Source organism: Aedes aegypti, chromosome 1 (assembly GCF_002204515.2).
Source record: "Aedes aegypti strain LVP_AGWG chromosome 1, AaegL5.0 Primary Assembly, whole genome shotgun sequence".
In the NCBI taxonomy this organism is placed as follows: domain Eukaryota; kingdom Metazoa; phylum Arthropoda; class Insecta; order Diptera; family Culicidae; genus Aedes; species Aedes aegypti.
In genome coordinates, this window is record NC_035107.1 from 142,682,873 (window position 1) to 142,707,017 (window position 24,145).

Consider the following 24,145-nt stretch of genomic DNA (forward strand, 5'->3'; position numbering starts at 1 on the left):
AGGAAGGGAAAGATGAGAGGAAATAGGAGTGGGGTCCCTTGAAGAGAGAAAATCGCATAAGCATGTAGCTCCGTACCACAATGGGTTCGAACAGCGCCTTAAAAAGGGCACTGCAAAACGCATAAGCGTAAAGAGAGCATATAGCTCATTACCACAGCAGGTTAAGAATAACAGAATGTCCTGAACGTTGTTAAATAATGTGTAAATCCATTCAAATGCTCAAAAACAACGAGGTACACACGTGGTTACCAATGGCTTTTAGGGCGAGATCATAAGTTATGCGAGAATTGTATCAGAAAGAGTTTTCTTGGAAAAAAGGCCCTACAACACTCTGGCCCAAGGCTTTCACATTTGATAATCCGGCCACAACTCACATGTCACAACTTTAAGTAAAAAATAGTATACAAAATTCAAAAAAATGTTCTTGAAAAAATACATACGAAGTAAGAATAACTCTTTGCCTTTCGAATGCGGCATTTAAAAAGGTTTTCATGATCGTCATCGTCGCGAGATTTCATTGCGCACTCTGCACAGTATTTCAGCTTTTAGGACCACTGCGCAACGGTGATTGACGCCTCAAGCGCGGTTAGAACGCAAAACTTAAAAACTCTCAGTTTAGCATTAACAGTTCTCAGGTGCGCACGTATTAGTCCGAAGCTTCCGTTGATCCCGTCCGGCCGGTAGTGAGCATTAGAGTAGCAGCGTGAAGAGTGACCTTTCGATTGGCGCGCTGGTTCTGGGTGAGAGAACACACATCTATCGATATTAAGTGTAGGTTCCCGCTGGGTTACATGTTTCTCGATTATCGCTATTGTAGCAGCATTTGAAGACCGATTAGTGCAACAGTTTCAAACGAGGTTGATTCGTTTTTTTTTTCGGTAAACCTATGGCCATGACCGGTTCCGTGATGTGAATCTAACAGTGATTGAGTTCCGCTAAGCGTGAGAAAGTGAAAGTTTTTCATCGGATTAGCTGAGCAGTGAGTGTATGATAGATGAAAAAAAAAATATTAAAATGCACCGAAGAATAATGTGAATCATGTGTTTATACCGTTTTGAGAATTTAAATCTTGTCGAGATAGAATTCTTTGTTCATGATGAATTTACAGTAGCACAGAGTTTTAAACAGCAAAATGTTTTAAAGATATTTGATGAATCACAAAAATAACCGTTCGTGGTATTAAATAGTAATGCGTAATTTGATGAGGGACCCAAAACGACACAGCGGTAAGCATGGCGGATTCGAATCCCAATCAGTTCGGGCATTCTTCTGGACTGAAAATTATCTTAACTTTTCAGGGCACGGATTATCTTTGTGCTTGCCACACGCAAAAATGGTAAAATGCCAAAGAAAGTTGTCAGTTAATAACTGTGGAAGTGTTCATTTAACAACAATTTAACCTGCTGTGTTCCGGAAGTGAAGTCAGCGAAAAGAGAAAGAGGAAAAAGAAGAACTTCACAATACTTTGAATTGTCACAAAGATTTATGTAGGGACTTTTAATTTTATATTACCTTGCTTTTCTCATCGAAATTCAGTTCCAAATTTTCGGTTATAAAATCAACGGTCCAATTATCCTTTTATCAGGTAAATTGTAAATATTATTTTGATGAATTCTCATCGGATGCGATTTTGATAGTTTAGAAATTCGGCGTCATTTTCGATACGGAATCTCTATTTCAGGGGAAAGTAAGGAGTTCTAGACCGAGTTAGCTTCTAGACCGGGAATATGTTTAGGAGGCAATCAAATTGAACACCTAGCAATGAGATTCTAAAATTCATATCTTACCCGTTGGATACACTAAAACCTCAATTTAGGTAGTCTTTTTACGTAAATTAAATTTATGTAACTTTTTTTTACGAAATTCGTAAAGTGAGTTGAGACTATTAAATGGGAAAATATGTATTGAAATGATGAGTTTCAAGTGTTTTCAACTAATACGATGCTATGTTTAGTTAAGAAGTGATTAATCTATGGAATATTTTTAGTTATTATTGGTCATACCTGCCATAATCTTCAAAATACTGTGGAATATAGTCTCCTGAACAACAAGCGCAATGCATGAACATTTGAAATCTTAGCATATGCATAGAAGTTAAGAACAATATGTTGCTTTGATTTTGTTGTTGTTTTACATTCAAGAGATGTTCTAAGTCATCCAAGAATAGAGATCTTAAGATATATGGAAAATTAAATCGAAACAATACTCAGTTTACTTATTTTTGAATAGAATTTTCGCACTTCTAACAAACTTTTACCTAACCCGGCTATCTGGAGAGTATATGGGGTTTAGGCTCTGTGGTTCTTACTTAACGGTCTACTGCGGATGCACGCCTCGAGTGCGGTAACAGAGAAAAAAGGGGAAAACAATTCTGTACCACGTCACCTTTCTCGAACTACAAGTCCGATGTCCCCCTGGAACTATCTCGTGGTACTGCTTCAGGGGGTGGATGGCTTGTTGATGTCTCTACGCCTTTTCGTCATATCTTGCTTTTTTAGATCTGACTGCAATTCTTCTCTTCACTCACATTTTAAAGCCGGCCATACGCCTAGGCCATGTGGGACTTTTTTCGATAGATGCTACTGTGTTTGTTGGTGCGCTTGACTCCATTACTCTGCTTGTTATGCTCTACAAGTGGAACGGTTGGACGCCGAGGTCGGTCTTCCGATTCCGGTTGAGGGGTGACTTCTAGTTCGCAAGCGTTCCGACAACCGAAAGCCAGCGGTTCGTCGTGATCAATACTTCTCGGCGTAGTTCCCGACGGTGCAGCTAGCCTACTCCGATGGAGAGTACCCCGACGGAGGAACATCTTCCGACACTGGTAGCGTTACGCGTTGTTCATACTCCGTTGTTGGCCGGTAGGTTGGAAGACGCCCCGACGATCATTTTCCGGAGCTGTTCCGCGATCTACTCAGCTAGTCCCCGAAGGTGGACTTATCCTACTCGGAAGCTGGCCGGGCAGAAGCCGAGGTCGGTCCTACGTTTCCGGAGAAGGGAAACTTCCAGTACACAGGCACCCCGACGACTATTTGCCGGTGCTGTTTCGCGATCTACTCAGCTAGTCCCCGGCGGAGGATCTAGCCTACTCCGACTAGATGGTGGTCGACCAAGTGTCAGGGTCGGTTCTGCATTTCCGGTTGGAGGGTGACTTTCATTTTTTTTTTTTTTTTTTTTCTATCTTTATTAACGAGATAGGGTGACTTTCAGTTAGCAGGCACCTCGACGACTAATTACCGATTCTACGTTACGCTCATTCTACTCGGTCTAGTCCCCGACGGAGAATCTAGCCTACTCCGATGGCGATGGTCTTCTCTCATCAACAGACTGACTTGTTGAGTGTCGAGGTCGGTCCGATGATTCCGGTGGGAGGTTGGCTTCCGGTTCATCAGCGCCCCTACGACAAGCGCTGCTCTCTGCGTCTCTTTTCGCTGCTCTGCTCAACAATTACGCTGTAAGCCAGACATTATTTGCACCACCATGTTGATCATCATATTCCAAAGATCGGGATCGCTTATCATTCAGTGTACCGTAATCCGGGAGCCAATTGATCACTGGGGTGGATTTAATCAGGTCAGTACCAAATTGCATTTTAGGCCAATGATGTTTAATACTTCATTGCACACTGGGCCAGGAGCAGAATTTAGCCAGACACACATTGCGTCAGTTAAGATCGCAGCGCCACCTATGCGGCGAAATTTCCAACTAACTTTTATCATCTAATTGAAGAACAAACAAATTCAAGATAAGTCTCCTTTGACACCAACCCGAAAAAATGCACTCTTAAAGCGATAGAGGTTTTGTCTGGCTAAATTCTGCTCCTGGCCCAGTGTGCATTGGCATCACAGACAATCCGTGTTTTCTAGTTTATAGATGCCAAAAGATGATTTGAAACTATTTCATTTTTAATTAAGGTCAGTTTGGCATAAAAATATTCACAGTTTTCGAAGGTTTAAGCAACACTGTTGAAAATGTCGGTACCAATCAATCCGCTGGTGCTAAGCATGAATCCAAACTTTGAGTGTTGAAAATGTAGTGTATGCTTGAGTGTGAACTACTGAACTCATTTTTGAAATCGTATAGCATTACAAGAATAGTATCTTGCTAAAAAATTTTGTTTGTTGATCAACGTCTTTTTTCAAGGAAAATTGCATACATTTAGGCGTATTATGCAGACTTATGAAGCTTATTTTTGCAATAAAATGAGGATATACAAGAGTTGTAAGATTTTAAACATCATTTTCAGACTCAGCAGACCCAAATTTAGTAAATAGTGATTTTTTTTTGTTCTTAACTATGCTTTATTATAAAGTGATCAATTTCGCCCCAGTGTGTCATTTTCAATTTTTGATATTATAACTAATTTTATAAAATGTTAAATTTTATTTCATATGAAATCAATTACATAAACTGATAAAGATCAATGGAGTACTGATTTTGTCGAAATAAATTGACAATATTTCAATTCCAAAGGATAGCATGACAAAAAATTGTGAAATAGTGGTCAATTTGCCCCCGGGTTACAGAACACATCTTCTACGCCGAAATACTTACAAAGCAGCCGCCACCGTATTTCGTACTATGTTCAACCTCGGGCAGTCGAAGACAACATGTTCTGGCGTTTCTTCTATCTCCATACACTCAGGACAGAATGGTGAAGATGCATGGTCGAATCGATACAGATACTGCTTAAAGCAGCCGTGACCTAACAAGAGCTGTGCCAGGAGGAAGTTTACTTCTCCGTGCTGCCAGGCCGATGGATTCGGGATGAGCCTGTGAGTCCACCTTCCTTTCTCGGAGGCATTCCATTCTTGCTGCCACTTAGCCAGTGAACAAATTCTTGCCAACTTCCTCACCTTTTTTTTCTATAGATTTTTCGCTCTTCTATCAAAAGCTAGAAACATTCATAATCCGCGGCTGTCTGGGCGCCGATTGGGATTTGGCTCTATGGTTTTCATTCTAATGTCTTCTATAACTACTCCGGTTTGCTTGAGTTGTTGTGAGAGAGGAAAAAGGGGGAAAACTCAATCACACCACGTATAATCGGCTGTCCACCAGTTCTGGTGGAGGAAAACGGCCGCACTGTGGGGCCCCGTCTACCGGCGGATATCGCAAGGGAAATTTTACGCGCAGTCTTCGTCTCTGGGTTGCAGAGGTGTCTGACAGTTCCGGATTGGAGATGACGACCGCGCTGTCGGTGGGGGACAGTCACAATGGCTGGGTCATGGAATTTGGCTCCCGATAACCGGAGTAACCGCTAAAGTGTTAAGCAGCTGATCACCTGAGCCGACCATCAGTGTTGACCAGACTCATTTCCCCGAAATTCAAATTGTGAAGCCATGAACTGTTATAACTGTATGTTGTATTCCTGAGATGGAGGGGGAGGTGGTTGAGCTTGAGTGTTGCACATGGGATCCGACAGTTTCGATCTCGGTGGGCCGCAATTCAAGTTTCGGTGAAATGATTCGCACTCACTCACTCACTCATTTCATTTCACCGAAACTTGAATTGTGGCTCTCTGGGATCAAAATTGATCGATTTTGTGTGCAGTACTCAAGCTTAACCATCTGCTTTTCTATCTTAGGAGGATAGAGCATGGTTGTAGTAGTTCGTGGCTTCGTAGTTCGGAGAATGTTATTTTCGGGGAAATGAGTCTGAACAACACTGCCGACCATCAGCCGCCTTCGCAAATTGAAGTCCCAAGAAATTACAAGCCAGATCATCCACAACAATCATCCAAGAAGAGCTCAACCTTTCGCCCGGCGGCGTTACCCGACTTCCTCATTAGGAGGATTCACCAGACAGCCTGGCAGAGACCCCATTCCGAACTGTCCATCACGCCCCATTCCCGTAAGGCAACGGAGGGCTGGAAGGTTGCTCTTGTACCCGCATGTGACCTTATAAGGCATGCTTCCCCAGACTGCATTGCGGAGGTCCCTTCCCAAACCGGCCATCTAGCTACATTCGGTGGCCAAGCAATTCTGGTCAACTGCACATGTATTCCCTACGAATCCGACGCCCAGGTTGGACGCGGACCCCCACGTGGTCTCTTAAGAAGGCCGGCCAAGTCAATAACTTCAGCTGGTATCAGAAGGCCGGCTCCAGAGGCACGTTCCCCGCCATTTGGGAGATTTGTGCCATCATCATATTTGAGCCTATTTCATCATCTACCCGATGGGAGGGGAAAAGGAAGGGAAAGATGAGAGGAAATAGGAGTGGGGTCCCTTGAAGAGAGAAAATCGCATAAGCATGTAGCTCCGTACCACAATGGGTTCGAACAGCGCCTTAAAAAGGGCACTGCAAAACGCATAAGCGTAAAGAGAGCATATAGCTCATTACCACAGCAGGTTAAGAATAACAGAATGTCCTGAAGTTTCAGGTTTATGAAATCAGTTTCACTTAAGGCGAAGTAGGCCGTCATTGAAATTTGTACGCGTCGTTGATGATTGTTGCAAAACCATCTCACGATTTCGGATCAAAGAAAATCAGTTGGTTTTGCACTGACACAGCTGAGAAAGTATCAGCATACTTTATGCATGTGGAAACATCCAAATCACTAGGATTTCCAATGGACGGAGAGAATCTATGGAATTTGATCACAACCAATTCCCAGATTGTGGAGTATAACAAATGCAAAGCCTGCGATTTTACATTCATATGTTCATGTAGAGATGTAGCGATGATCAGATAATGATTCATCATCTGATACATGCCAATTCGTCAACTCGTGACTGATTCTGTTCGAGCAGAGCATTATGCCTAACACTTCTTCTCTAGCAGATACCATGAAGCTTGGGCGATTCCCTAAAATAAGTAATCTAAGAGTTTGCCATTTCATGTTTCTGAAAGTAGCAAAAACTGGGTCCACAAGGTAACCTAGATAAAAGTTCACAAAAGTAAGGTTTTTGAACTAGCGCCATTTGAACTGTACCATTTGCATGAGTCTACAAAGATTGATCGTTGCTGATATTTTATGCTGAATATTGATCTCACTAAGCTATCCTAACCGTAGCCACAACCCAAACTAGGCAGGATTAAGCTTTTCGCTATCTCAGAACGAAAAAGACCAGCAGCAAAAAAAACCAGATCGGTATCTCTTAAAAGTCACCAAAGGTGAAAAGCACAGAACACACTGTGTAATACGCATAATGCGAAACCATAGAGGTGAAAATTTAAACTAAGTTACAACGTATTAATAATCCCACCCTTATTTAGCCTCAGGCTTGAGACTGAAGAAGGGCAGCCGATTATCTCGGAGAAACACAAGGTCACCTGCACCATTTCTCCGGGTAGCACAGGAAGGGCATAATACTGTAGAGGGCACCCTGGTACCCCACAGGCTCCGTTTGCGTTTAGGTTTTATTTAGACCCCCCTAACTATTCATTCTTAGGCACTAGACTGGCCCTTAAACAAAAAAGTTGTAAAATTTAACGGGGCACCCCCTAGATATGTGCCTTAGGTTAAGAAACATGCTCTCTCAAAATTTCAACTCATTTGATTACTCCCCCAGCTGGCGCATTCATTTCAAAGTTTGTATGGAATATTCGTCTCAAATATATTGAAAATTGACCCTATGTCACTGTTGCGTCTCGTACACTAGTTAATCGCGTTCAATTGAGCCCAGAATGACAAATTCACTAGTTGATACGCTAATGAACATAGTTGCCGAAGGTTGTATCTGGATTTAAGCTCATTTTCATTAAGCTTTCAGTTGTTGAAAGTTGGGCTTAGATCAGCACTCCCGTACAATCACACATGTGCATGCACCTTGTGCCGCAGCTCGCTCAGCGTCATAGGTGGCTATGATGCGCTTAATGGCTACCACCCAGCTAAGTTGAAGGAATACTATGCAATATTGCAAATCTTCTTCAGATAGTTAAAACACCAACTTTATCAATTTTAATCATCATTCAACCTTCTACAATATTGTTTGCTATAGTATCAAGTAGTGTTTTTGACATTCTGGGTTCAATTGAACGCGATCAACAATTTTCCTGACTCAAACAGGAGATGATGTGCTGTTTCCTATATGTTGGAGCTGAAAATCCCATATTAACTTCAATTCAATTGCGCCAGCTCATGGAACGACCAAATGAGCTGAAACTTTCAGGAAGTCTTCCTCTAACCCTAAAGAATAATCCTGGCGGGTGCCCCGTGGAATTATACAACTTTATTTTTCTCCCATACTAAGGTGGGCCAGTCTATTAGGCACGGTAAGCTTAAAGCCGCATGAATTAAGGGTCACCTGTTAGGTGGACTTTAAGCACCGGAACAGGCAGTCCGTAGTGTTAACTCTTAGCCAATTGAAACAACCGCTACCGACACTACACGGCTATCTAGGCTAATCGGGAAAAGGAAGTTTATATTGATGATTAACTCCTGACGTGCCCAAACAGCCTTCAACCTACGAATCCGACGCCCAGGTTGGACGCGGACCCCCACGTGGTCTCTTAAGAAGGCCGGCCAAGTCGATAACGTCAACTGACCACCACTAGTTTGTCACTCAGCAAATTTACTGAGTTCAACCGAAGCATGAGTAAACACGGCAAGCGCAAACCTAACAACAACAACATTAGCAAACGTACGTGGGAGAATATGAATAAATCGGACAGCCAAATTGACTCCTACGATGATCTGGTCTCTCGAATGCAGTGTATGTTTGACGCCGCTAATGCTAAAATTAAGGATAAAATCGATACCTGTGTAGAAGAATTAAAATCGGAAATTTCTGATCTACGCGATGAAGTGCAACGCCTGAAAGATGAGTGTGGCCGGGACATCGACAACCTAGCTGAGTCCGTTTCGCAACTAAAAAAAGATGTTAACTTCAACAGAGGATGCATTGAACGAGCTGGAAGAACTAACGAGCTCTTAATAACGGGCGTTCCGTACACGCCGGATGAATGTCTCTCTGTTTTTGTGCAGAAGTTATCGACCGTGCTTGGATATCAGGATGTTCCATTAATTCAACCCAAACGGTTGGCCCGATCACCAATAGCTGCTGGGTCGACACCTCCTATTTTGATGCAGTTCGCCTTCAACATTTCTCGGAACGAGTTCTATTCACGTTATCTGGCTACCAGGAATCTGTCGCTCTTGCATCTCGGGTTCAACGTCAACACCAGGATCTATATTAACGAAAATCTCTCAGAAGACGCACGTAGGATCAAAGGAGCAGCTATAAAACTTAAAAAGACTGGGAAGTTACATAACGTTTTCACCAGAGATGGAATAGTTTTCATCAAGCTGCATGAGGGAGCTGCCGCCTTGCCTGTTCAAACGATCGATCAACTTAATGCAACGGTAAACCCTTCCTCTTAAGATCTTCTCTTCCATCCAACGTTGATCCATGTTTCCCATCGTCATGTATCCATGATTCCAGCCTTCCTGAAAGTTTGACCTCATCCAATGAAGCTTTTCTTTTTTCCCTTGATTGCATTCCTGTGAATCCGATCCTTGCATCCCATGTATTATTCCGTCCTAAAAGTCTATTCATCATACGGTTTCATAATCGTTTGCTGCTGCTGCTGTTGTTGCCTGCTGGATCTGTTGCTGCTGTTATTGTTGCCTTGCTGATTGATAGAATTGTTGAATTTTCCAAAACGAACTGTGCTTTATTGAATTTGAAGAATTTGTATAAAATTGTTTAGTAGTTATTAATTATGATTCATTTACATTTATTGCTGATTGCTGATTCTTTTCTTGGGGGACCTTCAGTATTTTTCTGTCGTATTTCGTTCTTTTTACGCGCTAATGGCTAATGCCATGGGAACGAACGCTCGTATGAATGAAGGTATACCGAGGGCTGTAATGAATGCTACATTGTCTAACAATAATATGAACATATGTCACATAAACATACAAAGTCTAATCGAGTGACTAGTTTGATTAAATTGGCAAAATCTGATTATGTTTCCCAGTCTGTTGGTCCAACGGATTTTCAGAAAACGATTTGGAATAAACTTAGAAACTTGAAAGTTATAGCCGACCGTGATGATGACGATTGTTTTAATAGCTCGTGTGATGAAATCAATGAACACTTTTGTACTAATTTCACTAATGATTCTTCTACAATACCAACGTTTCCTAGTAATGAAGAAGGTTTCACATTTTTATTGACAAACGAACTTGAAACGGGAATTGCGATTAACTCTATCAAATCTGATGCTATTGGTTTGGACAACATACCCTTGAAATTTGTGAAACTCATTCTGCCTTTCGTTATTCAACAAATAACCTATATTTTCAATTTAATTATACGTTCAGGAAATTTTCCTATTGCGTGGAAGGAAACCAAAATCATAACAATTAAAAAGAAGAAACGGAACAATGATCTAAATAACTTGAGACCAATTAGTATTCTATGCGGGCTTTCCAAAGTTTTTGAAAAAATTTTAAAGAACCAAATACAAAATTTTCTTCATAATTACGATCTTTTAAGCCCCTTTCAATCCGGTTTTAGAGCTGAACATAGTACGACATCTGCGTTACTAAAGGTTCACGACGACATTCATAAGACTGTGGACAAAAAAGGTTTGGCGATATTACTTTTAATTGATTTTTCTAAGGCTTTCGATCGTGTACCTCATTGCAAATTATTAAAGAAATTATCGTGTGAATTTAACTTTTCCACTCAGGCTCTGAAGTTGGTCAAATCGTACTTATGTAACCGGAAGCAAAGTGTTTATGTAAATGATAGTCGTTCACAACCTTCAGTTATTCTATCTGGAGTTCCACAAGGCTCAGTCTTGGGTCCGTTACTATTTAGTATGTTTATCAATGATTTGCCAAGAATTTTGAAGTTCTGCAAGATTCATATGTTTGCAGATGATGTGCAACTCTATATTTGCTCCAATAATCTTGATGTACATGATATGGCTAATTTGGTAAATAGCGACCTTTCTAGGCTTTTAAAGTGGTCAGAGAAAAATTTACTTCTCATAAATGGTTCTAAAACAAAAGCTTTGTTGATAACCAGAACTGCGCGACCAGCTATTTTACCCAGCATTCACTTGGGTTCTGAACTTATTGGATTTTTGGATCGATTGAAAAATTTAGGAGTTGTCTTTCAAAATAACCTTGAATGGGATGATCACATAAATGCCCAATGTGGTAAGATTTATGCTGGTTTGAGAAGATTAAGGTTCACAGCAAGTATGCTACCATGTAATGTGAAAATCATGTTATTTAAATCGTTATTACTTCCCCATTTTATGTATGGTTTGGAGCTTACTCTTAATGCTTCAGCTAGATGTTTAGACAGGCTGCGAATAGCATTAAATTGTTGTGTACGCTGGGTTTTCAATCTCAATAGATTTTCGCATGTCAGACACCTTCAATCGAGGTTACTCGGATGTTCATTCTATCAGTTTTTTAAATTACGTTCGTGTTTAATGTTCTACAAAATCATTAATCATACTTATCCTCATTATTTAAAAGAAAAGTTGCAGCCTTTCAGAAGCGATAGAAACAGAAACTATTTGATTCCTCAACATATTACATCGCATTATTCGGGTACCTTCTTCGTACGCGGAGTCGTATACTGGAATCAACTTTCGACTACGATCAAAAATATAAATTCGTTCAATGTCTTTCGTCAGAACTGTACTGAATGGTTGAATGGGGGGAATCAGCATATGTAAGTTAACAACAGAAACTTAGTTAAATTAGTTAAAAAAGATGAATTGCTAAGGGTCTAGCGAATGTAGAAATTTAAAAGTATTAGCTTACTCTACATGTTTTTGGAAATAAATAAATAAATAACCCACACAACAAAATGAATTAAAATCTAATATAAAAATTAATAAGATGTATTTCTAGCTCTTTTCAATGATAAAAGGGAAAGGTCTGCATGCACGTCCGTTGGTTCCTTGTACCCTTTGTCTGCTTCTGCCTTAAACTGGGTTGTGAGTAGCTTCAAGCAGGTATAGTGCCGACCCTGCGCCCTTTGTCTGCTTCTGCCTTAAACTGGGTTGTGAGTAGCTTCAAGCAGGTATAGTGCTGACTCTGCGCTAGCCATTTGTCGCATTTTAAACAAAACAAGCGAAGGAAATAGTAAATTGCGACCATATAAATAAAATCGCGAGTGAAACATAGGGTTGTCTATCTCGGGACACAAGCGTATCCAAAAGTTGCGTTCTGGAGACTGAATCTGATGAACGCTGGATTTTCGGGAACGTACATGGTGGTCTGCAGTCCAGCGAGCGCTCGCGACGATTTGCCAGATTCCATCCGGCGTTGACGGTCTCTCCTACTGACACCGCGTGCCAGAGGCGCGTCCACGTTCAAAACCATGGGTAGGACAAGCGTTAGCATATATATTGTGCATAGAAATAGAAAAATAAAAAAATAGGTCGGTTTTGAGTTGAGTGAATTCTATTTTTTCCTAGAGATCTAACAATATTTTTATGTTTGTTCAACAGAAAACGTAACATAATTCCATTAATTATCTCAGAAGAGAAGATCTTAGAGATACATTTCTCTAAGATCTAAAACAAGTAGGTATTACTGTTTGTATTTGTTCGTGATTTTTTTTTAGGTATTTCATTTGTAATTTTTTAGGTTTCCAATAGAGTTCGTTTAGTGATCATTTTCCAAGGATTTTCTCCACGATTTTTTAGGAAATTTCTCCAAAAATTTTATTTAGGGTATCACAATAATTCAACCTGGATTTTCCCAAGGAGGACCATTGCTCCAACGATGGATTCAGAAATCATCTAAATTCCTCCAAAAATTCTTTGAGACATTTTTCAACAAAATCCTACAAAATTCTCCAAAAATTTCTAGGATTTTTTTTATCTTTTAGGATTTATATAAGTTTTCAACTAGGGTTTTTTCTAAGGATACTTTAAGCAAGTGCTCTAAAGATTGCTTCTAAGATTTCTACAGAAATTCTTTTAGTTATTCTTTGGAATTTTCTCGAGTTTTGTTTTTTTTTTCAAAGAATGTCTCCATGGAAATGACAATTTTTTTTTCTAAAAATTAAATCCATGAGGTATTTCTAAAGAAAAACCTAGAATAACCTCTGATGAAACGAAAAAAACGAAAAAAAAAATCAATCGAATCTCGGGATAGTATTCCACAGATTTTTTTTGAAAGAGATTTCTCGAAAAACATATATAGCATATAGGAAACCGGATCCTATTCTTGGCACTTTTGATTCACTTCGGCAGTGGGGTTTTTTGAAAGCTACTGAGCTCACTTATGTCGTCAATTTTAGGGGCCTATTTTGTAATTCGAGCGAAACCGCGTGACTCGTCTGTAGTCATTGTCGATCAAAGTAAGCATGCTTATTTCAGATGTCACCCGTCGACTTCCATAGTAATCCAGTCACATAGAGTGACAACTGTCTATAAACTCGAGTGACAGAGCCAAGTCGAGCGAAATTTTTGGTCGACAGTGACTCCAGTCGAGTCGTTTTTGATCGACTCGACTTATAAAATAAGGCCCTAGGATTATGCCTCCCTTTTATGCCATTGTGCTAATGGTTTACCTGAATTGCGATGAACGGTCTCTCCAAAGTAACTCGATTCACTGCCTCGCACAATGTTATAAAATTGATTACTCCACTGAGCACTTCCGGTCTACACGCTCGCCAGATTGAAAGTGGGCGATGGGCGCCCAGCAAGCATCCTTCGAACCCTTCAGCCCATTCGTGAAACCATGTCCCCATTTAGCTGTAACTTTTTCACGCCATGTTTTTACGATCGTTACTTATAGTTATGGGGTCTATTTTCTAAATCGAACAGAATCATGTGAATCATCTATAATCGCTATCGATCAAAGTAAGCATGCATATTTCAGATGTCACCCGTCGACTCCCATGGACCGATGCACGAGTTCACTATCTGACGTTTGAGCGGTGCCGTGTTATTTACGTGACCATGGCAACAAGTGAATTCGGCACCGCTCAAACGTCAAATTCGTGAACTCGTGCACAGGTCCATAGTAATCCAATCACATAAAGTGACAACTGTCGAAAAACTCGAGTGACAGAGCTGAGTCGAGTGATTTTTTCGGTCGATAGTGACTCCAGTCGAGTCATTTAGATCGACTCAACTTTTAAAATAGGGCCCTATGTCGAGCTGCCCAGTGGTTTTGAATGCTTATGCTGTTTGAATCTTTGATAACACAGCGTAACAAAAATGACATTTTTGCGTGTCTCAAGGACCAAATTATGTGTCTCTAGTAGATTTGGGGTTGCTGAATCTGGTGCCATTCTCAGAAATGTTCCAGCACGTCACAATTTTTAGCTACATGTCGCCAAAGTTGTATAAAACACTGGTTTTATTAATGTTTACATGAAATTTAAAGTACAATTTATCAAACTTTTTTGTAATCTAATCCACCAAACATGCAAAATAGAACTTGAACTTTCATTTCAGACATAATTTGATTGAAATTGCGCGATTAAATTTCGATTAAATCGATTTTTTTAACATGCTTGCAGTCTCCATACAAAATTCTTCGTTTCTTCTATATGGCAAAATACAACAATTCTCTAAACCACCAAAAAATAACTTTTCCGTATCGAAAGTATTACAAATTTTAATGATAAGTATTGTTATACACATAAAGTTTGAATTCTGTGGCAAATTAAGCCAATATATTACCTTACAAGCTGGCAAACTTGCATGCAAGTTGGCTGAAATAGTCATTTTTTGCATTTTCAACAGTCGATATCTCAAAAACAAGACGTGCTATGATATTTCTGAAAACGGCAATGGATTCAGCAACCCTTAATTAAGTGAATAGCGGTATTTTGGTGCTGGAGACAAAAACGTGTTCCGCAGTGTAATCGATCACATGAGGCACCGCGAAACAATTCGACACTTGTCAAAAAAGTTATTCAAAGGAAACCTATTGGTAAAGCGACATTGCCTAACACGTACAGAAATAACAATAATAACAAAATTGGGCAATAGACTGGCCCACCCTAGTATGGGAGAAAAATAAAGTTGTATAATTCCACGGGGCACCCACCAGGATTATTCTTTAGGGTTAGAGGAAAACTTCCTGAAAGTTTCAGCTCATTTGGTCGTTCCATGAGCTGGCGCAATTGAATTGAAGTTAATATGGGATTTTCAGCTCCAACATATAGGAAACAGCACATCATCTTCTGTTTGAGTCAGGAAAATTGTTGATCGCGTTCAATTGAACCCAGAATGTCAAAAACACTACTTGATACTATAGCAAACAATATTGTAGAAGGTTGTATGATGATTAAAATTGATATGATTGCTGTTTTAACTATCTGAAGTAGATTTGCAATATTGCATAGTATTCCTTCAACTTAGCTGGGTGGTAGCCACTAAGCGCATCATAGTCACCTATGACGCTGGGCGAGCTGCGGCACAAGGTGCATGCACATGTGTGATTGTACGGGAGTGCTGATCTAAGCCTAACTTTCAACAACTGAAAGCTTAATGAAAATGAGCTTAAATCCAGATACAACCTTCGGCAACTATGTTCATTAGCGTATCAACTAGTGAATTTGTCATTCTGGGCTCAATTGAACGCGATTAACTAGTGTACGAGACGCAACAGTGACATAGGGTCAATTTTCAATATATTTGAGACGAATATTCCATACAAATTTTGAATTGAATGCGCCAGCTGGGGGAGCAACCAAATGAGTTGAAATTTTGAGAGAGCATGTTTCTTACCCTAAGGCACATATCTAGAGGGTGCCCCGTTGAATTTTACAACTTTTTTGTTTAAGGGCCAGTCTATTGGGCAATGTTTCCGAATAGTATATGCTTATTAACTTTTTTTTAAAGGTTCGGATTGCTTTGCGGTCTTCGACAATGTTGTTCATCATAGAAATACCTATCGAGATATATGTTCAATTTTTATAGAGGACAATGGGCGACTTCTGGCGATTTTTCTTTGCAAAAGTAAGTTTTCCATACAAACTTTGCACGGCTGGCGCGAAAATATAGTTTCACCGACCGATCTTAAATTATGCACAAACCTAAATGCAATCCAAAAAGTAGACTGGAGCAAGAATCTATATTCTGTCCCACACTAATCCTCACCCTAATACTGTATTTGTATGGATTCGATCACAAAAAAAGTCCATCAAAACATCCCGGTGAAAGGAACTCTTAGATCATTCATAATCACGTTGCCCATCGAACTCATCGAAATGCAACAACAATACCTTAGCCTCTCCCTCTCTCTCTTGTTTTACGGCGACTTCTTTGGGAACAAAACGCTTCAATGCTATTGTACTGCAGCGAATCGAACTTAAACGCTTCGATGATGAACGATTAACAGCTGATTAATTGTTCCGTCTATTTCCTCTCATTCATTCTACATTTACCGTAGAGCCATCAATGTTTGATACCTATCTCGCATGATTGCCAATCGATGTCAGTTTAGAAAATGTGTGATTTCGATTTGAATTCGAACCAACAGTTCCAAAATTTTGTTCCATTCAGAATGTGCACCTCCTACGGTAGACGTGCTGTCCCATTATTAGAGGGCTACTCGGTTCAGCCACGCGTGCAGGTGAACTCTATTTAGGGTTACCATTTTCGCTGTGTCCGGAAAGAGAACAATTCTCGCATACTCTGAGATAACGCCCTAAAAGCCATTGGTAGCCAAGTGTGTAGCTCGTTGTTTATGAGCAAATGAAAGAAAAAGCATCCAAACCAACATTACGGGCAGGTAGATAATGATCCTTTCTTCCCCATGGCATTGTTAAATAACATGAAAATCCATTCAAATGCTCAGAGACAACGAGCTACACACATGGTTACCAATGGCTTTTAGGGAGAGATCAGAAGTTATGCGAGAATTGTCGCATACTCTGAGATAACGCCCTAAAGGCCATTGGTAACCATGTGTGTAGCTCGTTGTTTCTGAGCAAGTGTAGGAATAAACATCCAAACTAATATCACTGGTAGGTAGATAATGATCCTTTCTTCATCGTAGAGTTGTCAAACAACGTGTAAATCCATTCAAATGCTCAGAAACAATGAGCTACACACATGGTTACCAATGGCTTTTAGGGCGAGATCATAACCCGAGCAGAAGAAAATAACTACTGAATACCAAATTGAGGTATTCCATACCAGATAATTTCCAATACTTACAACCTGAATGAGGTATGAATGAGCCCTGCATAAGAGGTAAAATACCTCAAATAATACCTTCTGCATATTCTACAAATACCAAGCTGATATTTAGAACAGGTATTGCAATACCTAAATAATACTTGATGTATTTTCATATAAAAGTGACATTTTTCAATAATAGTTCAATACCTCCAGCAGTCCTCAATAGCTATCGAATACCAAAATGAAGTATTTTTAATTGTTTTAAACATTTTTTCCAAATACCATTATAATACCAAAATGAGGTATTTATAACTGAACAATACCTAATTGGGGTATGATACCAAAATATGGTATGCATAAGTTATTGCCGAGTTATTCTTTCCTCCTCGGGAAGTTATGCGAGAATTCTCGCATACTCTGAGATAACGCCCTAAAAGCCATTGGTAGCCACGTGTGTAGCTCGTTGCTCATAAACAGATCAGAAGTTATGCGAGAATTTTGTTAGTTTGTAGAATAGTACAACACAGTATACTGACACCCCTTGCTCCAGTGTACCTTATATTCTTCTTCTTCTTCTTATTCTTCTTCTTCTTCTTCTTCTTCTTCTTCTTCTTCTTCTTCTTCTTGGTATTACGTCCTTATTGGGACAGAGCCTGCTCCTCAGCGTAGTGTTCTTATGAGCACTTCCACAGTTGTTAACTGAGAGCTTTCTTTGCCAAAGTTGCCATTTTCGCATTCGTATCTCATGTGGCAGGAACGATGATACTCTATGCCCAGGGAAGTCAAGGAAATTTCCATCACGAAAAGATCCTGAACTGACCGGGATTCGAACCCAGACACCTTCAGCATGGCTTTGCTTTGTAGCCGCGGACTCTAACCACACGGCTAAGAGTACACCTCATACCATTCAGCAAAAAAGAATAGTACATATTTTAAAGGTAAAAATGAGTACATGTTCTCTAAAAAGAGTACGTATGGTCACCCTAACTCTACCACTTGGTTCCCTTGTAGCTTATGCACCAATCTACATAGTGAGCACGACTACTGCTCACAGCCATGTGAAAAAAATCTCCCTCACTGGTTCAGCAACAGATCGCCAACAATTCGAGCTTAACTCCAGATCAACATGCTTATTAAACGCTTTGTCGGGTTATCTTTTCCTCATTCTTTGCATGCATCACAATGGCAAGAACACGAGAAGTGAAAGTTTGTTGCTTAATAGTAGGGTAGATTGGGTCATTTTACGTTTTTGTTTGTTCGAACTACTGGTTTGACTGGTTCTCCGAATGAAAATCATATGAATGTGTGTCGAATGCGGTTGCACGTGTGTCATCCTACTGTGGATATGATATGAAAGAGTCTGTTAGTTCTAGCTTCCTGACGTGATGCATTATTTAGTGAGGTATTCAATAAGTTGATGTTTTGCTGTTCCGTTGCGCTCATTAGAATTCTAATTGGCATGTGACGGCTGCGATTGCTGTAACTGTTCCATTATTGAATGACAATGTTAATATCGATGTATTATGCATTTATATAACAGTCGAGTTCTTCAATCTTTAGTTGCTCAGAAGAAGATTATATGTTTCTATATAAACTTCTCAATTACCATGCGTCCCCATCGGATTGCTTTCATCCAAGAATATTTAAGAATCTACTTTCAAAGCTACCTAGGTATTTGCCTATTCAATGCACTGGACAGCAAGTTCCTTTTGTTTACCAACATTTGATCAATGCGGATTTGAGATTCCTTACTTGTCATGCAAATTATTTTCAATTTTCACTCAACAAAAATTACCATGGGTGCGCGGGGTTTAAATCCGCCAAAAATGGCATACGTGATTTATTAACGGCCCCTGTAATAGCAGAAAAAAAGCTTGCAAAATTTTGAAAATGAATCTGTAGCTCCCTCCCTGGTATAGGATTAATAAGTTATTAATGATAGTGTTTTCTAATACAGAACTCATAGATATAAGAAATGAATTTAATGTTTGGAATGATACTAACAAAGAATTTAAAAAAGCGTGCTTTCCTATATCAATAAGCCTTGAAAAAAATAAATAGTATTATGGAATGATCAACGAAAATTCATCATATCCTATGGATAGTTTGTATTTCGACAAAGACAAGTTTTTGGTACAATATTGAAAGTGAGTTTCATCTGAAGGGGCATTTTACGGCATATTCCTTTACATCTATGATATGGAGATGATTCAATAGACAATAAGATTGGCACGTTTCTGCAGGGTATATATGAAGATGAGTGTAGATGATGTCATTAAAACTTGTTAATTACTCATTGATCGTGTTCACCTGATCCTAACTCCTATTTGTTAGGTATACCTTTTCCACTGAATCATAAAATATTATTATTTAGAATTTCCTTCAAATGTGATGCGCGTATGACTGCATTCATAGAAAATGCGAACATGGTGACGCTTAGAACTCATTTGTAGAGTTTGGATTAACGATTTTTTTGGAAACTGTTGTAGAAAATCAACCACTCACTGTTGCAGCAATTTTTCAGCCTTTCCTTCACATTCCTCTCAAAACTAGCTCCCAAGATTTACCAAAAATTGATTTCATGCATTTCTTAAACAAATGTTTCAGAATTTCCTTAAAAAATGTCTCAAGCAATTCCAAGAAAATAAAAAAGAATCTAATAGGTGGGGTAAAAGTTCGAAACTAGAGTGGGACAAAAGTTTGTGGGGATTTGCAAGGTTTTCCGGCTCGAACTTTTACGACCTCGTTGATTCGAACTTTTCCCCCACTATGAATAAAAACGGTTTAAAAACAATTATGCAAAAACTAATACACTTCAAAGCATGCCTACGATAGGTGTAGTTGCGCTCATACATAAAATATAAAATGAGCTTTCATTTTTATTTGGTTCCGTCCAGGTATTGCAAAATTCGTTCTCATTTGATTCAGAAGCACGATCAAAGCAAGCGAAGAAAAAGTTTGACAAATAAGAGCAGCGAAGGATAGCTCAAAAGAGAGTGCGATGATAAAATCGTTTTCTTTCTCTTGTTTACCATTGGTGGTAGATTTTTAATTTTACTGGCACAATACACTATCCCCGAACATTCAATAGCAATAGGGTCTCCCAGGTTTGGAGCTTATTTAGAGGGGTTTTATCATGCACTGCTATCCCCCCGATCTAATCAGAGCTGTAGCACTATACGAGCGTTAATGAAAGATTATCTCAATTTTCTCAGGAAGGATTACAGTTTTTACGTCAAAAAAACGAAAATAGCTATAACTTCTTCAAACTTCAATCATTTTTTTTTAAATGTTTGACTTTAACCTCTTACTTGAATAGCATTCGAAATACCACAAAATTTATGACATTGGTTGTGAATTCAGCAAGAAATCAAAAATTAAAGTTTTGCACCTTTTCACTTTAAATATTTCTGGATATGGAAATCTCTTTATGAGTTCCTATAAGGTATTATCAAGAGTTTCCATAAAAAAAAGTTTTCCTCAAACATAAAACAAAATAATTGAGTGTAACTCCTAAGGAAATATTGATAATGTTCCTCAAACAATTTCTGTCGGAGTAATTCGAAGAAATATTTTTGTAAAAATCCCTGTCTTATCATACTCAACATGTATCATGAAAAACTTCTGATCCCCACATCGTGCCCTAAAGAGAAGGGGCACTCACGAGTCATTCAAAAAAGACATTGGCCTTTCAAAAATGAGTGAACGAAACACGGGTTCTAAGAAACAATCACGATTTACCAACACATCATTTCATGAGAAATGATCCTAAAATATAACCAAGGGGCATGAGTTGAACTTATCACAGTAAAATGGGCTAACATTGATAGTTTTTTTTTAAGAAAATATGCATAATTTATGCATTTTGTTTTAAACATTCAAACATACCTTTGGTATTTTAGTTATCGTTTGCAGCTAACAGATTTTCATGTAATTGAAAGTCAATTGGTTTTGGAGTAACTTTGCTAGTTAGTACATGCAGACACATAAAAATCCATAATCAAACTACTAATTGACATATTAGCATAGAATTTATAGAGAAATCACTTACAAAAGTGTTTTAAGCTGAAACAAATTGACAAGTACAACTATTTGTAGGGTGTTTTTGTTTCAAGATAATAAGCATCAATACTTTGGTTGACAAAAGAACAAAATTATCAAACATACAGTCACCCCACAGTTATGGATCAACTAAAAGTCATTTTTCAGAACGAAATATGATTAAAAACCATTGTGACGCTATGCAAAACAAAATTATCTCCCAGGTAAGCTTGATTATTATATTTTGACATATATGCATCAATCGTTTGTATTAAAATGTTAAAGATGTTTGTATGTGTTAAAGAAAAGAAAAAAAGGCTCGTTGTTCGACAAATGTCGTTAGAAATTAAAATACAAGTAACGGAGTTAAAAATGTACATAGTCTCCGCGATGAATTGTCTACTTTTGCACTGGATCGCCTCAAAAACGTGAAAAGTTTGCACACTAAATTTCCAATCGAATACGTTTGGTCGGGAAGACAAGGAGCAATACTTGTTAATGAAAATTATCAATCTAAGCCTATTTTAATCAAAACAAATAATTTTTTGAGCGTTCTGATAGACAAGTTCAATAAAGTTACAACTAATTTAAACAATATGATTTAAAGGTTGTACACCCGATTCTGTTTTTGTACGAGGAATGCGTACCGTGCAAAAAAAGTTTTCAGTTCAAAATAAAAAAAAAAACGTGCAAAAAAGTAACACCATTTCTCGACGTTTCATGCAAAAATAAGGTTTCGGTAGAAAAAAAATGTATGGAAACTTTTTTTGCACGGCCGTGTAAAAAAAAATCCGTGCAAGAACAGAGTCGGGTGTATGTAGTTAAGTTTGTCTCATTTTCTGGTGGGAATAAATATGTATAATGGCAAACACACTGTTTTTTTTTTCATTCATATATGATTTTTGCAGATTCTTCCATAGAATTTCAGAGCTACTTACGTAAATTTGATAACATCCTCAAAATTTTCGACCAGTTGAAAGTTCATGTAGACATTATCGTGATAGGTGGAACATGGATTAAACTTGAAAATTCCTCATTGTACAACATTCTAGGGTACACAAGTCGATTTTCATGTAGAAGCACATTTTTTTCTTTAACTTGCAAACCATATTGTGAAAGGTGTCCGATCACGGATACTTGACGGATGGGCAACTCCTTCCTCTGCAGAAAGTGTCAGCAGATACAACAGCTAACGATAACTCGATTATTTTCTAAACAACTCAAAAGCCTTGAAAAAGGTTGTTTTAAATTTGTCTGTCCCAAAAAGGAAAAACTTTTAACTTCAACTATACCGATGTTTATTACTCGGTGGCTTAATGAAAACTGATCCTCTAACATTTTTTTTGTAAATCTCTTTATTAAAATTTTTCTTGCGTTCGTTACAATGTTTTACATGTCGATTGTGACAACTATAAGTTTTTCAGCTCTGATATTTAAGGTTGAGATACATCGAAACCAAACCTTAAATTTTCAAAAGCACAAATCTAGAGAACCAGACAGAGGTTTGAACTGAGAACTTAATTGATTGGTCACTGGCTGGTAGTAACCAATCGATCAAGTTTTCAGCTTGAACGGTTGCTTTGTTCTCTAGATTTGTGCTCTTGAAAATTTAAGGTTTAGTTTCGATGCATCTTCACCTTAAGTGTGTTTGTGTGTGGCCTTTACATTTTCGCCCTTGTTTAGCGTTCAGTGTCGGGGTTTAGAATTATTAAATATATCCTACCTAACTTAACCTAATAACCGTCAATGCTGTGTCGGTAGTTTTATCGACCATAAACTCTCTAGATGCAGTTTTCGATTACGAATAGCCTCAGAGCGTAAACCTGGTCGATGCATGTTTTGCAGCTTCGTAGGCGAGCTACAAGTTCCTTGTATATTGGAACTAGCTGTTCCGAGGCATAGAGAGTGGGAGTATCTTTAGCTGGAAAAGCTTCTCCTTGCTGTTTCCGGAAACCGGGAGAATGAATTGGAGGCCACTGACTTCTGGGCGGTTCAGTAAAGCATGGTCCACTTTTTAATAGAACAACACCATTTTGGTCTATTTCGGATTTGAATTAACTGATTTGAAAGCGGTTTTTACTCAACTGCAAACAATTCCTTATATTTTGAGTAAAAAATACAAATCGAATTATTCGTCATGGTTTTGAAGGAATTCTCGAACTTTCCGCTTAATACGACACAGCAAGCGAAGAACAACCAGGTGTGTCCCACTCGGGTTCAGATTGAGCACCACTTCTAGTACTGCATTTGGTCCCTTGGTAATGCAAGGTACTCAAGTTTGACAGATCACAGTACATTTTTCACGACATTCTAGATTTTGCTCTACTACCTTATGTGCCATAAAATTTTAGGCAACTGCAAGGGACATGGAGGTCTTTATTTCGCCTTTGGGCATTTTTTTAAATTATCGGACAGGTTTGGGCCGGAGGTTCTCCGATTTGCATGAAATTTTCACCAGAGGTAGAGCTCGTGGATACATGACCAAAAGTGAAATTCAAAAAAATTATAGTGGCCTATTTTCCCGGAAAACTCTAGATGAATTTTCACGATTTCTCTATATACCTCATACTTTGAAAATTCATATCTCCTGAACTATGCATCGTAGAACAAAAGTTTTTTAGTGAAATCGAAAGGAAATTTTCTCAGCAATCTATTAAAAATATAAAAAGAAAAAAAAATTTCGGAAAATTTTTCACCATGGAGAAAATCATGAAAAATTTTCAAAAAAATATGTTTTGTTAGTTAGCACCACCCTAGTAACACACCAGTTAAGCACCAGCACATTCACAGACCGGCGCGGCATCGACGATCCCAGAACCGATAGCCAGTCAAAACATCGTTTGGAATTTATCAAAACAAAAACATAAATTAATATCTAATAAAAGAGCATGTGGCTCGATAGCGACAGCTTGTTCAGTTCGTTCAGTTCAATTAGCTAGTTCAGTCTTAAGTTAGTCATCCGAAATCATTTTTTTAAAAATTAAGTTTTAGTTCTTAATTTATTAACTGGCGCCCGAATAGGGACCAGCGCGAGTGTAGGTTA

General features: G+C 38.7%; 1 protein-coding gene across 4 annotated transcripts in view; it reads left to right on the forward strand.

The window, feature by feature from the left end:
• Positions 1 to 604: 604 nt before the first annotated feature.
• The window catches only part of LOC5577252 (excitatory amino acid transporter 1), a 66,658-nt gene continuing 43,117 nt past the window's right edge, over positions 605 to 24,145 (forward strand). Inside the window, exon 1 of one of the 4 annotated variants that reach the window (XM_021849250.1) lies at positions 605 to 771. The gene's annotated coding sequence lies outside the window, so the exon portion shown is untranslated. Of the gene's footprint in view, positions 772 to 833; positions 980 to 1,049; positions 1,227 to 24,145 lie in introns of those variants that run through there. The other 3 variants (XM_001656303.2, XM_021849254.1, XM_021849258.1) reach the window with 3 other exon arrangements.